Source organism: Ovis canadensis, chromosome 3 (assembly GCF_042477335.2).
Source record: "Ovis canadensis isolate MfBH-ARS-UI-01 breed Bighorn chromosome 3, ARS-UI_OviCan_v2, whole genome shotgun sequence".
Taxonomy (NCBI): domain Eukaryota; kingdom Metazoa; phylum Chordata; class Mammalia; order Artiodactyla; family Bovidae; genus Ovis; species Ovis canadensis.
The window spans coordinates 117,699,919-117,706,448 of NC_091247.1; the positions used below are offsets into that span (position 1 = coordinate 117,699,919).

The 6,530-nt window shown below is 49.8% G+C and overlaps 1 long non-coding RNA gene across 1 annotated transcript; it reads left to right on the forward strand.

Moving 5' to 3' along the window:
• The first annotated feature begins 2,549 nt into the window (after positions 1-2,549).
• Positions 2,550-5,093, forward strand: LOC138438163 (uncharacterized). Its single transcript, XR_011256278.1, has 3 exons — positions 2,550-2,780; positions 3,127-3,266; positions 4,174-5,093. It is a non-coding gene; the product is annotated as an uncharacterized lncRNA (long non-coding RNA).
• Positions 5,094-6,530: the final 1,437 nt, after the last annotated feature.

Sequence of the window (6,530 nt, forward strand, 5' to 3'; positions counted from 1 at the left end):
GCTCAGTATGAGAATCATCAAAGCTCCAGATTCCGCCAACAAAGTAGCGCACAGTATAGCAACAGCTAAGACTCTTGAGAGTCCCTTGGGCTGCAAGGAGATCCAGCCAGTCCATTCTAAGGGAGATCAGTCCTGGGTGTTCTTTTGAAGGACTAATGCTTAAGCTGAAACTCTAGTACTTTGGCCACCTCATACGAAGAGTTGACTCATTGGAAAAGACTCTGATGCTGGGAGGGATTGGGGGCAGGAGGAGAAGGGGATGGCAGAGGATGAGATGGCTGGATGGCATCACCAACTCGATGGACGTGAGTCTGAGTGAACTCCAGGAGTTGGTGATGGACAGGGAGGCCTGGCGTGCTGCGATTCATGGGGTCGCAGAGAGTCGGACATGACTAAGCGACTGAACTGAACTGAACTGAACTGAATGCCTCTAGGGACCTCCCTGGTGGCCCAGTGGTTAAGACTCCACCCTCCCAATGCAGGGGACCTGGGTTCGCCCCCTGGTCAGGGAACTAGATCCCATCCTTGCCACAACCGACTTCACATGCCAAACATCCCTCCTACCACAACCAAGACCTGGCACAGCCAAATAAACAAGATGTTTATGTAAATAAATAATTTGAAAAGCTAATGCTTTGAGCTTCCTTCTCAATACGGCCTAGGACAGGAAATGTTTCCTTTCTGCTTATTAAAGACCCCAGGAATTTTGATTCATGTACTAGGCCGTCTTAGAAGCAGAGTTGAGAAGATTACATCAAATAGCAAAATAATTTAAATAGCTGATACCTAATAGGCGGGTTTCAATTACTTGACTGTTTACTTAAAGTAGTGTTTATTCTACTCTGTTTTGTTTTAATCTTTTAATCCCTAGGTTTTTAATCTAGTGCCTAGAGCCAACTGTCTTAATTCTTATATCCATATAGAAGTTTAAAACAGTCAAGATCAACACCTACCAAAATACAATATTGTTTCTTGGCTCAAGTACAGATAGCTTGTGAAATATTGAGTTAATTTCAGGTAAGCAAATGCAAACAGAAACATCAATCTATTCAAACCTTCCTTCCCTAGCAATATTCTTATTTAACTAAATTGATATATAGCAGCACTCTACTGTATTAAGAATTACTGGGCTTTTAAAAGAGTTTTACATCCAAAAAATACGTGTATTCACAGTGTTTAACCCAATACCCAGCATATGGTGAGCACTCACTGCTGCTGCTGCTGCTGCTAAGTCGCTTCAGTTGTGTCCGACCCTGTGCGACCCCATAGATGGCAGCCCACCAGGCTCCCCCATCCCTGGGATTCTCCAGGCAAGAACACTGGCGTGGGTTGCCATTTCCTTCTCCAGTGCATGAAAGTGAAAAGTGAAAGTGAAGTCGCTCAGTCATGTCCGACCATGGAGTTTCCCAGGCAAGAGTACTGGAGTGGGTTGCCATTGCCTTCTCCGAAGCATTCACTAACCAGCTGCTATTTTACAATACTTGCAGAAGTATTAGAAGTGGTAATAATAATAGTAGTATCTATCTCCTATGTGCCAGACACCAAAATATATTCATTTATATATATTTATAATCTCAAAATAAAGCCTATCTATGAGTTAGGAATCATCACTCCCATTTTACAGATGAGAAAAGAGTTGCAATAAATTATCAAGTCTACTGACTGGTAGAGCTGAGTATTGACTCTAGGATTATCTAATTCCAAAGCCCGCGCATGCCCGGATCAGTGAGACCAGATCATGGCCACCAGAAATCTGCCTTGCGTGGCATTCAGAGGGGATCCAGTAATCGCTTTAGCCTACATTCCCTTTTCTCACGTCCCTGCCATCTCTCTTCTTTCCAACCTCAGGGAAGTCTGGTGGAGAAGTAGAACATGCTAGGGAAGGGTGCTGTGGAGGCTGGAGGTGGTGTTTAGACGTGGCCCTGGGCAACAGACAGCACGCATTTGCTTGGTTCACCTTGGAACGCCCTGGCATAAGGGCGCTATGAGCTGACCGGAGCCAGGAGGGCATTTTTCTGTTTGCCGTCTGTAGAATGTTATTCTTTGAAGCGCTTCTGCTCTGTTTACAGTTATGCCCTAATCATTAGCCAGCAGGGACTTTGGGAGTTGAGTGTTCTGGGAATACTTCCCGTCAGGTTTTTCCCAGCCTCTCTCTGGAATGCCTCTGCAATCCTCTCTGCAACTCTGGGGGTGGTCCAACGCGCCCAGAGGGACTCTGAGTTGTGTGGCTCAAAAGGATTCCCAGCACTCAACCTCAAAAATAGCTCAGGGCCCAAGGAGACTTCCCTGAAATGTTTCTGCTTAAAAACACGAGTCCAGCCTGGTCTCTACATGCCCCCCGTAGAGAAGTCTTCTGCCACTTACTTTTAAAATTGTGTCTCACTGGAGGGTATTGACCTGTGTGCTGATTTTGGAAACTCTGAGAAGTGGGATAGGCAGCCAGCGTTCAGCTCTCTGTGAGAAGAAACTCTAAATGTCCCCAGAAGGATTCAGCAGAGGGACTTTGGCCTTGGTAGTCAGACACCTGGGAGACTGGGGCTAACCCGCCTGAGCCAAATGGGGCCAAAGGCTGCCCGGATTTCCTGGAAGAGCGGAGGCGCCAGTAAGAAGGAAGATGTACTGAGAGTCTGGGGAAGGGCGGTCCGGGGCAGGTCCTGTGTGGAGCCCTGGCTATCACACACACTGTCCGAGGAAGCCTTTCCAAGGTCCTCAGTGAAGGACTCAGCTCTGGGGACCTCACAAGATCTGGGGGTCACTGGAGGGACACTGAGATGGCTATGGTAGAGTCATGCTGATAAAGCCTTTGAGGTTCAACACTAAGCCGCTAATGATGCAGCTAGACCTTCTAGGAAAGATGAGGAGACAAAGGGGAGTGGGCGGGGGGCCAAACCAGACACCACTGTTGCCCACGCTGAAGTTGTCTCCATGGTCAGGAGGACCTAGGGACGCGGTTTCTCATTGGTGCCATGCCACCCACGAGGACCAGATCAGCTCTTCTCCCCTTCCAGCCACCTGGGCTGACTCCCAGCTGCGCTCCCCACCAGGACCCGGTCTTGTCTCAGCCATCTGTGACTCTGATTGTCTGCTAAAGCTTGTCTCCATCCCCAGCATCTTTCTTTGCTCCAGGTACACCATCACACACTCTGGCAGTTCACGCTGCTGCCAAGGAAACTGGAGCTGCTCCGCTGCTGGAAACCCAACCCTCTCAAGTCCCAGGCATTCCACGAGATAAGCCTTCTTCTGGAAAGTTCCCTGAGCACCTCATGGTAAGCGGTCAGAGGTGCACGGAGGGCTGATGGTGTGGAGTGGGCCAGGGGAGGCACCTGCTGTGGGCAAGGGTCAGAGCTGAAAGTCCTTGTCCACACAGCAGGGGGACTGTCCAGACACCAAGGGTGAGGGCCTCAGGGAGGTGAGGGTGAGGCGGACCCAGGTGGGGGGCAATGGGGACTATAGAAACTCAGCGATTATAAAGATGCTCTCTGCTGGGTCACACCACCACCCACCCCAGAAGCCATGGAGAGAAGCAAGTAAAAATGTGAATGTTTCCTGTTACTCTTCTCAGCTATTCATCCTTAATCCTCTCTTGGTGACAGCTGAGGTTTGCACCTGCAATCAGAATCTCCTGTCGCTCCTTCACAACAACGTCTGTCTTGCTGTTCACGTCTCTGCCCTTTCTATAACTTCTACATTCCTTAGAAAACTCGTCCCCCTGGGAAAATGTCTTCCACATTCCCTACCCCCTACCAACGGGAGATGGGAGGGGTCCTTAAGGACAAGCTCTCACACCTGAAGAGCAAGCTCAATCCCAAAGCGTTTTTTCTGCCATCTGCCTGCAGACTGAGCAGCAGCTCTGAGCCCAGGCTCTGCAGAGTCCCTACAGGCAAGCGAGACCCAAACCCAGGAGGAGACAGGTCTGGGCCTCCACACTGAGCCTCAGCGCTCCGGTACGGGTGGCAGCTCTGCCTTCACACCTGGGGCCCTGAGGATTGGGCCTGGACCTGGGCAGGAAGGACTTGGAGGAGACCGACCTCAGAGGTCTCGTAGTGACATCCCTGCAGCTGCAGCACCAGCCTGGGGGTGGGAGGCCGGCAGATGAGAGCCAGAGAGGGAGGGGCTGCAGGACAGCATCGCTTCTGTGATGCCACAATGACCTCAACGTGCCTGTTTTTCTAGGAAGAAGCAAGAGGGCAAGAGGCGTACATGCGTGCGAATTTGCTTCAGTTGTGTCCAACCCTTTGTGAACCTAGGGACCATAGCCCGCCAGGCTCCTCTGACCGTGGGGATTCTCCAGGCGGGAATACTGGAGTGGGTTGCCATGCCCTCCTCCAGGGGATCATCTCTGACCCAGGGATCGAACCTGAGTCTCTTACATCTCTTGCATTGGCAGGAGGGTTCTTTACCACTAGCACCACCTAGGAAGCCCAGGGCCTGGGGGTTCTCTGATAAATTACATATTAAAGAAATCCAATACTTTTGCCGCCTGATGCAAAGAGCTGACTCACTGGAAAAGACCCTGATGCAAATCCAGGAGGAGAAGGGGCCAACAGAGGATGAGATGGTTAGATGGCATCACCGATTCAAAGGACATGAGTTTGAGTGAACTCCAGAAGATAGTAAAGGACAGGGAAACCTTGCGTGCTACAGTCCATGGGGTCACAAAGAGTCAGACACGACTGACCTACGAACAACAACAACAATCAAGGGATGGTGAGAACTAGGTGAAGGCTGAGGGGTGAGCTCTTGAGTATCTGGCCCCCTGCCTCTGAGCTCCTTTCTGCTTGGGTTCCATGCCAGTATCCTCACCCCACTGGCTGGACACCAGGCGTCCCATTCACCATGATTCATGTGTTTTCCTCGGATAAGACCCAAGGTTGAGCCTCAGCAAGGTGGGGGGTCTCTGGGTGGACAAGATGTTCTCATTAATTCCCCAGGAAGTGATTCTTGTCGTTGCCCTTGGAAAGCAAGTCATCCATTCCATGCCTTATAAAGACATGTGTTTTTCTTGAGTAAATGCTCAGTGAAACTAGTCCTTACGTTCTTTCCCCTTGGTCCACAACCTCATCATCCTTAAATAAAATGATGCCTTCAAAGCACACAGACTGCTTTGCTGGGTGGTCTGGGGAGAGACTCTGGACACTGTGGGATGGCCTATGACACGGCACTACTTTCCGGAAAGGCACAGAGGCGACACAGGGGCCCTCCGCCAGGCCCTGCTCTCCCGAGAGAGTCCACCCTGCTGTGCTCAGCCTGCCTCGTCCCTCTGGCTCTGAAGAGCTGGAAGGTGTGGAAGGCGCAGGCCCTCCGGGGTCTCCCAGCTCTGCATTCCTGTCTGCTGATCTGGGGGACTTATTTAACTTCTGGAAGCTACTGATTTCTTTCTTTTTTTTTTTTTTTTAACATTTTTGGGTGCACTGGGTCTCCTTTGCCGCGCACGGGCTTTCTCTAGCTGCGGCGAGAAAGGGCGGCTCTTGGGTGTGCGCACAGGCTTCCCGCCGCCGTCCGCGGCTCCTCTTGTTGCAGACACGGGCTCCAGGCACACAGGCCTCAGTGGCTGCAGCGCGCAGGCCTAACTGCTTTGCGACACGCGGGATCGAACCCCTATCCCCCGCACCTGCAGGCAGATTCTTTTTCACTATACATCAGGGAAGCCCCAACCAGCTACTGTTTTCTTATCAGTAAAAGGGCCATAACAATATCCACACCTCATAGCACTGTCATGGTAAAGAACCTGTCCTAAAGTAAATGCTCAGAAAACAGCAAATATTACTGTTCAGTCTGTATTATTTCCTCCATCTTCATTCTCCCTGGCTACATTATTGAAGTAAAACACAGCTCACAAGTGTGTTCAAGTGTGTAATAGAGGATTCAGCTTACATCCATTTTCTGCCTACAGTCAGTCTTTCAGAAACACCCATTTTTTAGGGCTTCCCTGGTAGTCCAGTGGCTAAGACTCCATACTCCCAGTGCAGGGGCCCTGGGTTCAATTCCTGGTCAGAGAACTAGATGCCACACGCTGCAACTAAGAGTTCATGTGCTGCAAGTAAAGATTTCTCCAGGCCTCAACTAAGGCCTAGAGCAGCCAAATAACTATTAATAAAGAAGAAGTACACGTTTTCATTTCAAGCCATGGAACAGAAAATAATTCTAGATCATGTAAGAATACATTCCAACCTTAGCAAACAATCAGGTAGTGGGATCATTTAGCATCTCTCACCACACTGATGAATAGATCTCATTGAGCCGTTGGATATTCATTGGATAGGAGGTTGAGTTGAAGGCGTATTGGACTGTCAGAACCCCACAGAATAGCATGCCTTACTGTATTTTCTTCTTTTACCTAAATGAAGGAGAGGAGTAAAACAGAGAATAAAAACAGATGGCTTTGTGAGTTAGAGATTTGTGCTGACTATGGCTCCAGCAGACCGAAATGAAGAGGTCATGAGACAGGGATGCTCTTTAGCAGACGGTGGAAACAAACTCTTCCTAATGTCTTGCCTGAATAGACACAGGTTTCCCAGTGGGGGAAGAGG